Raw genomic sequence first — 18,104 nt, 5'->3', positions numbered from 1 at the left:
AGATGGCCTGGGATCAACTTCTTGCTCTGCCATTTACATGCTATGTGACATTAATTCTATTTTTTTTTTTTACAAGGTCTCTCTGTGTTGCCCAGGCTGGAGTCCAGTGGCGTGATCCCAGCTCACTGCAACCTCTGCCTCCCAGGTTCACGTGATTCTCGTGCCACAGCCTCTTGAGTAGCTGGGATTATAGGCATGTACCATCATGCCCGGCTAATTTTTTTGGGTTTTTTTTAGTAGAGACCAGATTCTGCCACGTTGGCCAGCCTGGTCTCAAACTCCTGACCTCAAGTGATCCTCCCACCTCGGCCTCCCAAAGTGCTGGGATTACAAGCATGAGCCACCATGCCCAGCCTATGTGACCTCAATTCTTAATTAAGATTCTTAATTCAAAATGTTAAATTCTCTGTGCCTCAATTCCCTTGTGTTTAAGGTGGGGATAACAATAGTATCCACTTCATAGATTTGTTATAAGAATTATAAATGTGAATGGGCTTATAAGTGGAAAACACTTAGAAGAGTGCCTGCTGTATAATAATTATTATATTACTATATATCATTAGTACTCAGGATATTACAACCAATTAAACTTAAAAACATGATCTTAGAAGCATGGAACCGTAGATTCCCATAAGATATGAATGATAAATTTATTGAGGCAGAAAATTATAAGAATCACATGTAGATTATTGATATAGAATATGTAATTCCTACATTTCTTGAATTTTGTCCTTTGTTTCTATAAGTTCCGTGTATTCTCGAGTTTGGTCCTGGCTGATTCAATCATGGCTGAAGACAAACCTTGCAAGACTCTAAACAGCACCCATTAAAGGAAAGCCTGGGAAGCCCAACAGTTAGTTTAGATGTACTTGTATTGGTGAATTAATTATTATGATTCTTTTTAAAAAAAAAGAGTGTGATAATTTACTGTAACAGAACCATAGAACCATAGAAACATACATCAAGATAATTTAGGGGACTTTCACATTTTAGCTTACAGCCATGGAGAAACAAGGAGAATGGTAGGTAGTCTTTGGGGACAAAGAGAATGTCATACAATTTTAAAGAATTGAAACTAAAAAGTTACGCACAAAGCACTGTGATTTACACCAGCATGAGATGCCTAAGGACAATATTAGACCCTAGAATACAAGGAATAGTGCCTTCACAATTCTTAGGGAAAATTATTTCCAACCTAAAATCATTTACCCAGACAATCTATGGAGTTCGCAAGGTTATCAAGAATTGCTTTTTACACCCTCTTATGCTTAACTAAAATAGGAGTCAAACAAAAAAAAAGGTAAGAATGAGAACTAGGAATAGGGGATTGGAAACCCTAAGATAACAGTTGTGCAGGAGGCATAGAAATGGCCACTGGGCCATTCCAGAACAGGAGGACTTGCAGCATTACTAGGGACATCTCCAAAAGATAGAATCAGTAGAATACTTAAGCAGTCTTCAAACTCATGCCCACCATTTCTAATAGTATTTAACATTACGTTGAAGTATTTGTCAATGCTTTTAGAAGGAGAGAACAATAAAAAGCATATTAATTGCAAAGGAAGTGGGAAAACTATCTCTCTTTGTAGATGATATGGTATCTGGAAAACTTAATAGAATCAACATTAAACTGCTATAAAAAAACAAGATAATTTAAGTAACATAGTAAGTTATAAAATCAACAAACAGAAATCAACAACCTTCACATATACAAAGAAAAACCAGTTAGAACATACAGTGAAAAAAGACAAACATATAGTACAATAGCAAAATAAAATTAAATTAAATAATTGGGGCAACTTCTACCAAATTAGTGATGGGGACTGGATTTACTCTCTTGCTAAAAATCTGGGCAAATTATTTAAAACATGGTAGACAAGACATTGGATACCAGGCAACAAAGGACAGTGATCCCTGTGAAATGGGACACAAATGAAGCGAGCCCTAAGGCTGCCCCAAGAGTACTCTCTGAGAAGGCTTTAAGACCACCATGCAGAAAGACATAACTCAGGTGGAGCCCGAAGTTCTCCCTGAGTTGTTAAGAAGGAACTGGATGTCCACAGAGGCCAAGTGACTAGAGTTTTCAGGGTAGGGCACCAAAGAGCAGATCGTTTCACAAAAAGAGAACTCCAAATATCTGTAAAAGGTCCCCATTGAATATTCAGTGAAGTATTGAAAAGTGTATTATGTACATGAGAAAAGTATATGAGGCCAGAGGAGAAAAATTTCTGGAGCTTACGCAAGGCTAAGAATAGTGCCTGATCTTTACAACCTGAGTGAAAAAAAACCATAATTCATGAGACATCTGGTAGAATACACAGAAGAGTTCTGCCTCAGTAAAGGAAAAAGAATTAGCCCTAGACCAAATGATGCTGGAGGCATGCATTGCAAAGCTTAAGTCCAAAACATGAAAAGTTCGAACCGCTTCCAGGTAATTTAACCATGTCCCAAAACAAGCTCAAGCATATTTATAGAAAGGCAAAATACCCACTACCCATTGAAGTAAAAGTCACAATATCTGTTATCCAATAAAAAATTACCAGGCATGAAAATGGCAGGAAAATGTGATTCATAATAAGAAAAATTAATCATTTGAAACTAACCAGAAAAGACAGGTGATAAAATTAGTACACAAAGAAATTAAAGTTATTATAAGTATACTCTGTATGTTCAGGAAGCTAGAAGAAAAACTGAATATGTGAAGTAGATGCACGGAAAATATTTAAAAGATCCATATTGAACTTTTAGAGATGAAAGCTGCAATATCTAAGATGAAAAATAGACTGAGTAGGATTAATAGCAGTTAAGACGTTGAAGAAAATAGATTAATGAACTTAAAGACACAACAACAGAAACTATTCAAAATGACACATAGATAAAAATGGAATATATAAAGCCGCATCCAAATATAAGACCAAAACAATTAAAAACTGTATAAACGATAAACAGAGCGGCCGGATGCTGTGGCTCACGCCTGTAATCCCAGCACATTGAGAGGCCAAGGCGGGTGGATCACGAGGTCAGGAGATCGAGACCATCCTGGCTAACACGGTGAAACCCCATCTCTACTAAAAAAAATACAAAACATTAGCCGGGCTTGGTGGCGGGCGCCTGTAGTCCCAGCTACTTGGGAGGCTGAGGCAGGAGAATGGCGTGAACCCAGGAGGTGGAGCTTGCAGTGAGCCGAGATGGCACCACTGCACTCCAGCCTGGGCAACAGAGCGAGACTCCATCTCAAAAAAAAAAAGATAAACAGAGCATCAATCAGCAGCTACGGGGAAATTTCAAGTGGCCTAATAGATATGTATTGGAGACACCAGTGGAAGAGGGGACAGAAAGAATATTTGAAGAAATAATAGTCACATATGTTCCAAATATGATGAAAACTGTAGACCCACAGATCCAAAAACTCGATGAACCCCAAGCACAAACCAAGTTGCACAAACCAATAAAGAAAATATCTTAAAAGCAGCCCCCCAAAAAGAAATATTAAATACAAAAGAACAAAAAATACAGGAGATTTTTCATCAAAAATAATGCAAGCTTAAGACAGTGGGGATACATCTTTAAAGCTTTTTTTCTTTTTTTTTTTGAGACAGAGTTTCACCCTCATCACCCAGACTGGAGTGCAATGGCATGATCTCGACTCACTGCAACCTCCGCCTCCCAGATTCAAGCGATTCTCCTGCCTCACCCTCCCGAGTAGCTGGGATTACAGGCACCTGCCACCATGCCTGGCTAATTTTCGTATTTTTAGCAGAGACAAGGTTTCACCATATTGACCAAGCTGGTCTCGAACTCCTGACCTGAGGTAATCCACCCTCCTCGGCCTCCCAAAATGCTGGGATTACAGGCATGCCCCACGATGCCTGGCTATTTAAAGCATTTTTAAAAAGAAAACAATAATTAATTAGTCATTCTAGAATTTTTACCTAGCAAAAATATCTTTTAAAATAAATAAATAAAATTAAGCATTTAATTTATTTATCTATTTTTTGAGCCAGTCTTGCTCTGTCATCCAGGCTGGAGTTAAGTACTCACTTTGGCAGCACAGATACTAAGAGTGAAATGATACAGAGATTAGTATGGCCTGTGTACCCGGATGGAATGCGAATTTGCGATGCATTCCATGTATTTTCCCAGTTTTGCTAGATGGAAAGCATTCTAGAGACGTATGGTGGTGATGGTTGCACAACGATGTGAACGTACTCAATGCCACTGAACTGTACACTAAAAAATGGTTAAGGTGGCAGATCTTATGTCTACTTTACCACGATTTTTGAAGTGAAGAATAAAGATTTTATCAATCATACAAAAGCTGAAAGAATTCATCATCAACAGATCTGCACTACGAGAAATGTTAAAAAGAAGTCCTTCCAACAGTAGTGAAATGATACCAGGTGGAAACCTGGATATATACAAAGAAATTAAAAGCAAGAGAAATAGTAACAATGTGGGAAAAGTATATTTAAATGTACTTAAAACATAGCTGTTCAAAGCAAATACAATAATAATATATTTGACAAATTATAACATACATGGAAGTAAAATGTGTGAGAAAAATAGCACAAAGACCAGGAAGAGAGACATAGAAATATATTACTGTAAGAATTTTATGCTGTGTGTGAAGTGATACCTTATCACTCATGGCAAATAATGATGAGTTAATAATGTATGCCAGAAATCCCAAAACAACCAGTAAAATAACACAACAAAGAGTAATAGCTAATAAACTGACAAAAGACATAAATCAGAATCATAAAAATCAATCCAAAAGAAGACAGAAAATGAGGTACACTGGAAAAGAGATGAGGCTAGTAAGTAGCAAGATCATAGATTTAGACCTAGTCATATAAATAATCATATTAAATGTAAATGGTTTAAACACACCAATTAAAATAAAGTGATTTTTGCATTATATTTTTTAAAGTAGGATCCACTATTTGCTGCCTGCAGAGAATTGATTCTCTTCAAAAATAAAGGCACAAATAGATTAAAAATAAAAGGACAGAAAAATATATGCAACATCAACAATAATTTTTTAAATATGGAATGCCTACATTAATATCAAAGTATATTTAGAACAAAGAAATTATGAGAGCATAGAATATCATTTATAATAAACTTATCAATTAATAAAATATACCAATTCTAAATGTTGATGCATATAATAATAGAGTTTCAAAATACATAAAACAAAACTTGTGGAATTGCAAGAATATATAGAAAAATCTACAATTATAGTCAGATTTCAACACCTCTCTTTCAATAATTGGTAAAACAAGGAGGCAGAAAATCAGTAAAGATGTAGAAGACTTGAACAGCACTATAAGCCAACTTGAGCTAACTGATACTTATAGAATGCTCCATCCCAAAACAAGAGAATACACATTCTTTTTAACTACAAAAGAAACATTTACCAACATAGATTGTATTCTCAGCCATAAATAAGTCTCAGTAAGTTTTAAATAAATCAAGTCATGAGAAGTGTGTTTTCTGACCACAATGGAATTAAATTTATTTATTTATTTTTAATTTTATTTAATTTAACCCTCAGTAGTCATAGAAATTAAATTTAAAAAGCAAACATCTCTAGAAAATCTCCAAACATTTTAAAACTAAATATACTTCTGAATAATACATTATTGAAAAAGAAATCAGAAGAAAAATTAGAAAGTATTTTGTGTATGTATGTATGTATTTATTTATTTATTTGAGACAGGGTCTCACTCTGTCCCGCAGGCTGGAGTGCAGTGGCACAATCACGGCTCACTGTAGTCTCAACTTCCCGGGCTCAGGTGATCCTCCCACCTAAGCCTCCTGAGTAGCTGGGACTACAGGCGCACTCCACCCTGCCCAGCTAATTTTTGTATTTTTTTGTAGAGACTGAATTTTGCTGTGTTGCCCAGGTTGATCTCAAACTCCTGAGCTCAAGTGATCTGCCTGCTTCAGCCTCCCAAAATGCTGGGGTTACAGGCATGAGCCACCACTCCTGGCCTAGAAAATATTTTTAACTGAATGAAAATGAAAGCATAGCATACCAAATTTGTGGCATGCAGCCAAAAGAGTACTTAGCAGAAAATTCATAGCACTAAGTCCCTATATTAGGACAGAAGAAAGGTTTTTTTCAGAGACTTCAAAAAGTAGGAAAAAATGAAGAAAGGAAATAATAAGGAACACAGCAGAAATCAGAAACATAAAATGAAAAAAATATAGAAAAAATCAATAAGAGCAAAAGCTGGTTCCTTGAGAAAATTCATAAAATTAATAAACCCATATCCACACAGTTAATCAGGAAAAAAGAAAGAAGATACAAATTACCAATATCAATAATGAGAGAGGTGACACTACTACAGACTCCACAGATATTAAAAAGATTATAATGGAACTTTATGAAAAACTTTATACCAATAAACTTAACAACTTAGATGAAATGGACAAATTCTTTGAAAGACATAGACTGCTAAAGCTCACTCAAGAAGAAATAAATAGGCTAATTATCTCTATATCTATTAAGGAAATTAAATTTGTAGTTTAAAAAGCCTCTGACAAAGAATAATTCAGACCCAGATGACTTCACTGAGGAATTCTATCAAACAATTGAGGAAGAAGTACTAACAATTTTACACAAATTATTTCAGAAAATTAAAGAGGAAGTGAGGCTTCCGATTCTGTGAGCCCAGCATTACAGATAAAGAATCATAGAAAAGCAAAACTATAGATCAATATCCCTCAAGAACGGAAAATTATTATAGAGCTATAGTAATCATATAGTGTGGTATTGGCATCAAGATAGACAAGTTGGGGGGAGGGATAGCATTAGGAGATATACCTAATGCTAAATGATGAGTTAATGGGTGCAGCACACCAACATGGCACATGTATACATATGTAACAAACCTGCACATTGTGCATATGTACCCTAAAACTTAAAGTATAATAATAAAATAAAATAAATTTAAAAATTTAAAAAAAGAAAAGAAAAAAAGACAAGTGGATCAATGGAACAGAATAGAGATTCTAGAAATAGACTCATACATATGGTCAATTGATTGCTTAAAAAAAAAGTATGAAGGCAAGTTAGTGGAAAAAGAAGAGACTTTTCAACTGTGGTGTTGGATCATTTGAAGAGTTAATAGACCAATGGAACAGCATAGAAAAATCCAGAAGTGTATCTATCTAGTTCCTCCCACCATACACCAAAATAAATTCCAAGTGGATCAGAGATTTAAATGTAAGAAACGAAACTATTTAAGTACTAGAAGAAAACATATATATATATATTCTTTTATAACCTAGAAATGGAGAAAACCTTCCCAACTGTAACTCAAAATGCAGAAAGATTAAAAAAATTATAATTTTGATCGCATTGTACAAAAAGAAACTTGTGTATAGGTGTGTGTACTGTTTTGCAATTTACATCATAGACAAAAAATAATCCCTAATATAGAGAAAGCTTCTAAAATTTTAGAAGACAGTCAACTTTTTAGAATTATGGGCAATAAATGTGAAAAGACAAGTTATAGAAAATGAAACACAAATGTTTCAAACATATAAAAATATGCTCAACCACCCTTGTATAGGAAGAAATGCAAATTAAAAACTACACTGAGACACGGTTTCTCACCTATCTGCTTGACCAAAAATCCAAAAGTTCAACAGCACGTTCTGTTGGGGAAGCTAAGGCAAAACAATTACTCCATATTTTGCTGTTAGGAATGCAAAATCATATAACTCATAAAGAGGTGAACTTGGCAATATCTAGCAAAATTACCTCATGACCCAACAATTCAACTTCCAGAAATGTATCCCAAAGATCTACTAACACAAGTGCAGGATGACTTATCCTTAGGCTCTTCATCACAACACTATTTGTAAGAGCAAAAGCTGAGCTGCCTACTAAATTATGGTACAGCCGCACATTGGGTACTATGTGACTTTAAAAGGGCATAAGGAGGAACTCAGCACACCGCTTCAGAGTGACCCACAGCATATCATTAAACAGGAAAATATATAGAAGAGTGTGTGGAGCACACTACCTTTTATGTTTACAAGAGTGAGAAATACAAGCATGTGCATATTGTCTCTTGTGGTTTTGTGTGTGTGTGTGTGTGTGTGTGTGTGTGTGTGTGTTTCTTTTTTTGAGACGGAGTCTTGCTCAGTTGCCCAGGCTGGAGTGCAGTGGCGCGATCTCGGCTCACTGCAAGCTCCGCCTCCCTGGTTCACGCCATTCTCCTGCCTCAGCCTCCCGAGTAGCTGGGACTACAGGCGACCTCCACTACGTCTGGCTAATTTTTTTTGTATTTTCAGTAGAGAAGGGGTTTCACCATGTTAGCCAGGATGGTCTCGATCTCCTGACCTCGTGATCCACCGCCTCGGCCTCCCAAAGTGCTGGGATTACAGGAGTGAGCCACCGCGCCCGGCCTTGTGTCTTGTTTTTTTAGAAAAAGAGGAATAAACTAAAATCATAATTTAAAAATGTAAATGTAAAGGAGAAAGGGAACAGAATGGAAGAGACAAGGGGGAAGCCAGACTTCTCTGAATGTGCTGTGACTTGTTTTGACTTTGTAAGCACATGAATTTTTAAATAATTAATAAACAAATTCCAAAATGAAAAAAATCCTAAAAATCTAAATTACTAAATCTAGAGTAAAACTAATTAATCTAACTATATATTGATGGCTTAACTAGACAAAGACTAATTATTTCGAGGGACTTTAAAACACAGAGATAGGTTCAGTGAGAAGCCAACTGTAAGACAAGGATTTCAGTGCAATTAACACCAGTAAGGAGTGGTGAAGCCAGTCAATAAAGGGCATGTTATCAAGCCCACTACCACTGCGCGCGACTGCAGCTGAATACAGTTGGGAAACTGGGAAATAGTACCGGATGTGGGCAATTTATCAGAGTCAACAACCTGGTTTTTTCAGCAAATAAATGGCAAGAGAACAAAGAGGAAGTGGAACTCCTTTAGATTAATAGAGGTTTAAAAGGCATCAACAAAATGTAACATATGGCTTTAATTTGCATCCTCATTCAAACAAACCAACTGTAAAGTTATATTTATGAGACAAGCAGAAAAATTTGACTGTTGACAAATGTTAGATGATATTAAGGAATTACTATTAAATTTTAAGTATAATAATGACATTTTATTGTTTAAAAAAGAATTCTTAACTCTTCTACATGCTGAAGTAGTTAAGAATGAAATAATATTATGTCTGGTATTTACCTTAAAACAATCCAGTGTATGGCTTATTTCACTTAGCATAATGCTCACTAGGTTCATCCATGTTGTCACAAATGGCAAGATCTCCTTATTTTTAAGGCTGAATAATATTCCATTGTATACGTATGCCACAATTTCTTTATTCATTCATACATTGACAAACATTTACGTTGCTTCTATATCTTAGCTATTGTGAGTAATGCTGCAATAAGCATGGGCATGCAGATACATTTACAAGGTGGTGAATTCATTTTCTTTGGGTATATACCTGAAAAAAACCTTGCTGGGTTATATGGTAGTTTTATTTTTAATTTCTCTCACTTATATGTAAAATATAAAAAACAAAACAACTCGAATATATAGAAACAGAGTAGGACAATGGTTACCAGGGATGGGAAGTGGAAAAAATGGGGAGATAGATGGAAGTCCACGAGTACAAAATTTGTTATGTAGGATGAATAAGCCCAGAGATCTAATGTACAGTGTGAGGACTATAGTTAATAGTATTGTACTGTATACTGGAAATTTGCTAAGAGGGAGGATTTTAGATACTTTTACCACACGCACGAAAATGGTAACTATGTGAGATACTGGATATACTAATTTTCTTGACTGTAGTAATCATTTCACTAAATGTATGTATAGCTACACATCATGTCGTACACTTTAAATATATACAATAAAAAATACTAACCCAGCAGTTGATGGGAGAAGTGTAGACGAAACAGGATCAGCCATTTGTTGATAGCTGTTAAAATGCCATCGTGAATACTTTCTCTCTGTTTTTATGTATGTTTACAAATTTATCATAATAAAAAGATTTTTTAATTCAAGCCTATACAATCCCCTGAAAAATCTTTGTGCACTCCTGAATACACATGTACCCTAAAGTGAAGTCCAGTGCAGTACTTAGTAGTTTCAAACATGAAGGAAATCTGGCAGAAAGCTTGGGGATGAGTTTGTCATAAGTTCATAGAAAATGAAGCAAATGAAAATAATGACACCATTAAAAGAACAGCATGATGACAGTCAATAGTAATTAATTGTACATTTTAAAATAGCTAAAAGAGTGTAATTGGATTATTTGTAACACAAAGGATAAATGTTCGAGGGGTTGGATACCCCATTTTCCATGATGTGATTGTTACACATTGCATGCCTATGTCAAAACATCTCATGTACCCCGTAAATATATACACCTACTACATACCCACAAAAATTAAAAATTAAAAAATATTTTTTAAAAACCTCCACGGAAAACAAAAAGCTGTACAAGACAGGAAATATAATTATGATATATTACATGGCCCAATTATGAATAATGCTCATTTGGTCATAATAATATAAATGCTGAATACTGATAAAACAAAAAAATTATGATGTGTCTTTAATAGGAGGATGTGAGGAGGAGAAATATGGATGGCAGGTAGAAAGAGCTGTAAGAGAGCTAGAGCATCATCTTCCGTAGCAGTAGGTAGATCCATAATATGTAAAACTGAAAAAGATGAGAAAATATGAAAATAACAGTATAAGTATGTTAGTATCAACATAGAAACACAGAGAGATGTGCCCAAAGAATCCACCAAAATAGTTAAAACTTGTTGGTCTATAATATTTGCAAGGAGAGGAAACCAGGGGTCTGCTGTTTTTCGGGATATACCTTATGTGACTTTTTAAACAATGTACTTTGGGAAGAAGATAGGGATGAGAGGGGACAGGAGGAAGGTGAACAAGGGAATAACATGGTCAGATCTCCATTTTAGCGAGATCAGCATGGTCTGATTTCCAAGTGTAGGTTGGAAGAGCTGAGAGGTAAAGTCAGTGAGGTCAGTTGATTGGCCGTTATAACAAGAAGAGTAATGAGAAAGTTTATGAAGAGGAGAAAACTGGAGATGAGCGATTGGGGCAGGAAGTCAAGCAGAGTGAACCATGAGGGTGAGTATTGGGCTAGAGAGTAACTCTCCCTCTTCATTTTTCTCTCTTCTCTCTCCTTCTTCTCTTCACCCTTGCCCTGATCAAAGCTAAGCTCTCTCTTCCAAAGATTTCTGGCCCCTCTAACAGGGCTAGCCCAGGCCAACTAGTGAATCTCACCTGCACCTCAACTGGCTTCTTTGCCGAAAACATATATGTGAAATGGCTCAAAAATGGCATAGAGCTTCCAGCCTTTCAGACCCAGGTCTTCCCGCATGCAGATGCTTCCTCCTACACCGTCATCAGCACTGCTACAGTGACCCTTGGCTTCTCCTCACTCCACTCCCAGGTCACCTGCCAAGTGGCTCACAGTGAATTGCAGAGTCCCCTCAGAGGGCATGTGAACATCTCCCAATTTCTCCAAGGTAAGCCCCCCACACAAACAAGGCCAACATTTTGTGACCACTGTAGGCTCCCTGCTTGAAGCATGTCACCTGCATCCTCCCATTCATTCCTCACAAAACCCTCAGTGAGGTGGTGATAAGGTTCCCTGTTTTATATGACCATCCTCCTTCTACATAATGCCATGATCGGGTTCTTCTCTTTCAGAGCTCCTTTCCCTCTAGCGTCTTTGGGAGGTGGAACTTCATTCACCCATTCAACAGGTTTTGTTGAGCATCTGCTATGTGGTGGCATTATTCTAGGTGCTGGGGATTCCATGGTAAACCAAGCAGACCTGGTTCTGCCTTGCTGAGTTTACAGTCATGTGAACCTGATCAACCAAGACACAAACAACTATGTGGTTATATTCATCACATTTGCTATGAAGAGAAAGAACAGATTGCTGAAATATATGAAAAGGAGAGAAATCCAGTTTACTCAGGAAATGTCTTTTTGAAGAACTGATGTTTGAGCCAAGGCATGAAGAATGAAAACGAGTCAGCCAAGCAAAGTGCAGAGTGTTCCAGGCACAGGAAACAGAGCGTGAAAAGGCCCTGTGATGCAGTGGGGAGCAAGACATGTCTGAGAAGCAGAGACGAAGCCAGTGTGGCTGAGGCTTAGTGAGAGGATGAGTGCATGGAAAAGGAAGAGGCTGGCAAGAGAGGGGCAGGGACCTGATCACCTAGGGCTTCACAGCAAAGAAGTTTCTCCCACTTGAACTCTCCATGGGAACTCCTAACACCATTGTTCAAACCACCATGCCACCACTGCCTTGCCACCAGTCACCACCTTTGAAACACGCTTCTTAAACTCACCCTGGCATCAGGAGAACCAGCAAAGCAGGCTACACACGCATGCCCTTTCTGGCCCTTACTTCAAGTCCATCTGCCTTTGCCTTCATAGGGGCTTTCCCCAGGGGCCTGTACTGTCCTTTGCCCCCAACCAACCTCAGCATAGTGTAGTCTCAGTTACCTCCTGCAGACGGGTGAAGTTCCTGCCAGGGTTCCAGAACTCCCTCTTTCCTTCTTTCCAGCTCCAGCCAGAGAAAACCAAGGAGACCCATTAATAGCACCATAGTCTCCACAGCAACCCCATAAGGGAGATAATTTATGGTATCATTGTCAAGAATTTAGCTCCTCATTACTCAAATGCCTCCAGCCCAAAATAGAAGTGTGTCTTGCTTAACCAAAAGATACCACAAGAGAGCTCCAGCCTGGAAAGTGAATTCTAGCCTCCACATCAATCATCTCAAAGAAACTAGAGGCAGCTTTGTGTCCTTGCTTCATTCAGATGAGGAAACTGAGGCCCAGAAAAGTGAAGTGACTTGCCCAAGGTCACAGGGTTCTTCAGTAAGCATGCTGGAATTTGAATCCAGTGTTACACCTCTTCAGATAACTACCTCTGATCTGCCTCCTGTAAGAACCACCTATTCACAGATACCAGAGAAAGGCAATACCCACCCCCACCTTCCCCAGGAGTGGTGGTTCAGTCATGTTCAGCCCAGAGATTGGTGTTGCGCTGCTCCCCCAACCCTCTCAGAACCTGCTGCTCCTTCCGTCCTACCCATATAAGTGAAGAAGACACTCCCCATCGACCAAGTCATCCAAGCCAGAAACCTCTTCTCACATAACCCATCACCAAGTTCTATCAGATTTCACTCCCAAATACTTCCTGAACTCATACATTCCTTTCCACTGCCACTACTTAAGTTCATACTTAAGCTCAAGCCAACATCCATGAGCAATTGCAAGAGCCTCCTAATTGATCGCTAATATCCACCATTGCCCTCTACAGTCCTTCCCCAAAACTCCCAGCAGCCAAGGGGATTTTATAAAGGAAACCAGATCATGTCTCTCCTTTGCTTAAAATCCTACAGTAGCTCATTACTTCTCTTAGGGAAAAAAAAAAAATTATTACTGGGATGTTCAAATGTGATATTCAAGCATTTTTGTGTATATTTCCCTAAAATAATTGTGAAGAACTATGTATTCTATCATAAATTTTAAAGTTGACTCTAAAATTTTTCATTTTAAGCTTAAATGGTTGCACAGAACATAACTCCTGGAGTATTACAAATGTTGCATCACTCCAAAACATATTCAGTGAAAAAAAAACATCATCATAATTTAATTTCCACCATCATCCATTTAAACACACATAAAGAAGCTCTTCTTTAATAATCAGGCATCTTATATCATTCCTTTTACTTCTTAAAGTTGTATTTCCATTCTAACTCCCATGAAGAATTTTACCTTAATGTAACATATTTTATTTTGGAAAATCTTTTCTTCACTATAAAATCGTACAGATCATATCACAGAGAACTATGAGAACACAGAACTCAAGCAAAACTACATCTGTAAGTTGAAATTTAAAATAAAATTTTTATGACCATAAGGCTCTCAGTGTCAAAAGACATTCTTTTGGATTGAATTGCACAATAGATCCAAACAATCTAAATATATAAAAATTTTTGATAAGTAATTATTAAAATAGCCATTAACTTGGTATTGGAAATGCAGTTTGGCAAGGTATATGGGCGAGTGGATGGTGCTTTGGTTAAAGCAGGCTTCCTGGCCAGCAGTATTTGAAATGTCCTTTTATTTTGCATCCCAAAGTCTTTACACCAAGGACAATGCCCCACTTCAGGAAGTGTGGGAGGAAGGCCTTTCTTTTGTGATATGGGAGAAGGAAAACTGAGAAACCGGAGGTAAGAAAAGAAAATGGCCCTGATGCTCATTCTCAGGCAGATCAATCTAAGTAAACAGTCTTATGAGGGTTCAGGATCTGGAAATTAATTGTATTAAAATAATGTTCGTATGCCTTAGAATGTCTTTAAGTGCCCCCCAGGGCACCTTTAAGTGTAGCCAGCCTCCAGATTGGCTATGAATTCAGCCTCACTCACCCATCCTCTCTCTCATTCACTTTGATCTTCTTTCTAAAGTCCATGGAAACTCAGGGCCTCTGCCCAGGTCCATCCGTCTGCTGAGATGCCATTCCCACCCCCAACCTCTCCCAGCACCCCCCTCCTCCTGCCCCACAAACCCTTCTGCCTAATGTTTCACAATTATTAGGGATATATAACAAATTATCCCCAAATTTATTCCAGTATTCCAAATTTACTCCATATTCCCTTAAATGACTATGCTGTTAGATGCTGTGGGTTAGGAATTCCAGCAGGGCTGGGCAAGGACAGCTTGCTGTGTTCTATGATGGTTGAGCCTCAGCTGGACAATTCAGAGGCTGGAATCACCTAAAGGCTCCTTCACTAACATGCCTGACCATTGGTCCTGGCTGTTGGCTTGGGGCCTTTGTTCTTCTTGGCATGGGCTTTTCCTTATTATCTTTCTGTTGCCAGAAAAAGGGTCCCTATTCAGGCCCCAAGAGGGGGTTGTTGGATCTGATACAGGAAGAAGTTAAAGGCAAGTCACAGAGTACAGTGAGAAGAGATAATTTATTGAAAGTTACTCACTTACAGGGTGGGGTGTCCTCAGAAAGCAAGCAGAGGAAAGCCTCTTCTTTAAGTTTTTCTTATAAAGGTGTCTTGTCCGTGTAAAAGCTAAGCTAAGCTGTGTCTACACGCATGTGAGCAGACAGCGTGACAAAATTTATTATTCTATTGATTTAAAGAAAACTGTCCTTGACATTCTAGAGTTTGAGTACATCAAAGAATATAATGATCTTGAAAACATATATTTTTATGGGTATTGGGACATCCTGACTTTCCACTGTTATAGAAATGTGTCTTTGTAGGAATCTTTAGGCTTTTTATTCAGTTGTAAATATCTTATAACTGTCGGTCGTAACCAGCAAGGAATGTGCCTTGTTAGTTCCAAGACGGAGTTGAACTTAAAGTAGGATTAGTCTGGCTCTCCTAGGCTCCTGCTTCCCCAGCATTTCCACATAGGCTAGTAATAGCTTGGTGGCTGTGTCCCAAGGGTGTGTCCCAAGAAAGAGCTAGGTAGAAGCCATAGCAACTTTCATGACCCAGCCACAGAAGTCACACAGTGTTGTCCCTGCTACATTCTATTCATCAAAGCAGTTACAAAGTCCAGGGGAGCAGAAATAGACTCCTCCTCTAACGCGGAGTAGCAAAGTTCTGGAAGAGCATGTGGCTGCCATAATTTTTGGAAAATGCAATCTGCCACATAGAGTTAACTCTTAATTCGTCTTTCATATTCCTACTCAAAGATTTCCACACAAAGGTTACTTCCTCTGGAGACCCTTTCCTAACCTGCCCTCCTGCAGACCAGGTCAATTGCCCCTATTGTAGGCTCTTGGAACTCCTGTAGGAGTCATGTGACTGCTTTGTTTCCTTCCCGTCCTCCTCACCAGAGTGGGAGCTCCATAAGGCAAGGAATATGCCTGTCTTGGTCAATGCCGTATTCCAAGAACCCTGCACACTGCCTGGGAAGGTGTAGACACCCGTTGAGCATGCTTTGCATAAAGGAAGAAACTCACGAAGGCAGTGCTATTGTTTCAGTTGTGCTCACAGTGAATATCTCAGCACACCATGTCCCAGGACTCCAGGCTGCCATTCTCACCTGCCATATGCAAAGGTTTCACCCCAAAGTCACACAAATTGCCTGGCTAAAGAGAAATGGATACTTCAAGACCTGTGAGGCACTTGGCCCCACCAAGAACCCAGATGGCACATTCATCCAAGACAATCATATCCTGGTCAACACTTCAGAGTGAAAGGATAAAAAACAGTTCACCTGCCAAGTGTGGCAGAATAACCAGGCTCTGGTCCAGGCCAGTAGGCAGCTGAGCAGGCCCAAAGAAGAGCAAGCGAGTCTGGGAGAGCAGGACCGGAATAACCAAGCAGGTAAGGGCTCAGACCTAGAGACAGACAGGCCAGGTTCAAATGCAGGCTTTGCTGTTCTCACCACGTGTGACCTTGGAAAAGTCACTTCGCCTCTTTCTGAATTATCTATAAAATGGAACAGCAATTATGGCGACCTCTTTAGAGCATTACGTCTCCAGTACCAAATTGCAGTACGTGCTGCTTTCATCAGCTGCATCCTGGCCACCCACTCATTTTACCAGATACTCCTTTGAGTAACTAAGCTAATCTGAAATATCTTTCCCCAGTTCCCACCCATCCTCCGAAAGCCATTCAGATTTAACAATCACTGAGCCCCTATTAAGTACTTTGGGTGCTCCCATTTGATACAAAAACATTCTGAAATGCGTGTTATAATCCCCAATTTACAGATTAAGGAAACTGAGGCTTATATAGGTGAGGTGACTCTCCCCAAGACCGGGGTATAGTCTTGGGACCTGAGTCAGGGGTGGGGCTGAGCCTGCTTGGGGGTCTAGTGGAAACAGGATCTAGCCTTATCCTGACATTGTTCTGTCACCAGGTACCCCTGCTCCTTTGCTGGAACTTTGCTCCTTCCTGCTCCTTTGCTGGAACTTTCCGCCATCTGTGTCCTTAGGAGGAGCCTTTCTTCCAGGTAAGGGGGGACCCTAGATGGGATTAGGCTCCCAAGGGTGGGACTCCAGCTGACAGGGGCACTGTGAGAAGAAGGCTGTGGGGCCCTCCCATTTCTCCTGTACCTTGAATGGGTGTTGATCCATAGGGTCCCTGAGAATTGCACCGCTATCCCCTTGACCTTCCTGTCTCTCATTCAGCCTGAGGATGTACAAAGAGGCAGGTTCCCTGGTCAGGGCAGGAGATGGGGCACTTAAGGAGGAAGAAACAGAGAGAGCTGGCATGAAGACAGCACCCTTGAGGTAGACTCTAAGGAGAGGTGTGAGAAAATCATGGGCTGTGCCTCAGCCTCTGCTTCCTCTGCAGGTCATAGACCCCACAAAGGCAGTCCTCCACAGTGACATAGGACCCTCAGTCCCTCCTGTCTTATTTAGGAGGACTGGACACAGAGGAGGACCTGCCATGATGCCTGTAGCTGCTCCCTCAGCTTCTCTTGCCTCATCAGCCTTCTGAGACCTGAACAGCACTGGCCATCCCTCCCTGTCTCCTGCAGCCACCAGAGGAAGGGAGCACCTAGACTGGAAAGGTCAACAGTGAGAGGGAGATTCTCATGCCTTACCCAGGAATGAATTTTCTGTGGCAAGTCTGACCTCAGAGTCCATGACACTGACCAGGAAACCCAGCAGAGGCAGGATAGGCTCCAACCCTGAGGAAAATAGATGCCTGCATTTCTGATGGCTCCTTCCTGGCTCATCAAGGAAAGCCCATTGCTCTGCCGTGAAAACCAAGCTCTGCCATGAAACCTCTACAGCCCCATCATTAAAACCGAGTTAAATGAAACATTTATGGCCAATAAACGTATGAAGAAATGGCCAACCTCATTAGTAATCAGGAAAAGCCACGGCAAAACCACACTGAGATGTCATTTTGTCCCTGTTCAAATAGCAAAAGTAAAGAAGCCACTGGATCTTTTTTGCATTGCTAGTGGGCACATAAATGGACACAGCTGTTTTGGGAAACAGATTGGAAAATTTTGTTGTGTTAAACACTCACATACCCTATAACCTGGCACTTCCACTCTCGGGT

At 39.3% G+C, this 18,104-nt stretch overlaps 1 long non-coding RNA gene and 1 other non-coding gene across 2 annotated transcripts; both read left to right on the top strand.

Moving 5' to 3' along the window:
- Positions 1 to 4,033: 4,033 nt before the first annotated feature.
- On the top strand, positions 4,034 to 4,137 carry LOC115931749 (U6 spliceosomal RNA). Its single transcript, XR_004068206.1, has one exon. It is a non-coding gene; the product is annotated as a U6 spliceosomal RNA (small nuclear RNA).
- Positions 4,138 to 10,974: 6,837 nt separating this feature from the next.
- On the top strand, positions 10,975 to 17,926 carry LOC129528994 (uncharacterized). Its single transcript, XR_010132265.1, has 5 exons — positions 10,975 to 11,164; positions 14,200 to 14,291; positions 16,065 to 16,409; positions 16,948 to 17,040; positions 17,453 to 17,926. It is a non-coding gene; the product is annotated as an uncharacterized lncRNA (long non-coding RNA).
- The last annotated feature ends 178 nt before the right edge of the window (positions 17,927 to 18,104 follow it).

The sequence above is a fragment of the Gorilla gorilla genome, chromosome 21 (assembly GCF_029281585.2).
Source record: "Gorilla gorilla gorilla isolate KB3781 chromosome 21, NHGRI_mGorGor1-v2.1_pri, whole genome shotgun sequence".
Classification (NCBI taxonomy): Eukaryota; Metazoa; Chordata; class Mammalia; order Primates; family Hominidae; genus Gorilla; species Gorilla gorilla.
The sequence above is the reverse complement of the archived record's forward strand: the minus strand, read 5'-3'. Positions and strand labels throughout refer to the sequence as shown.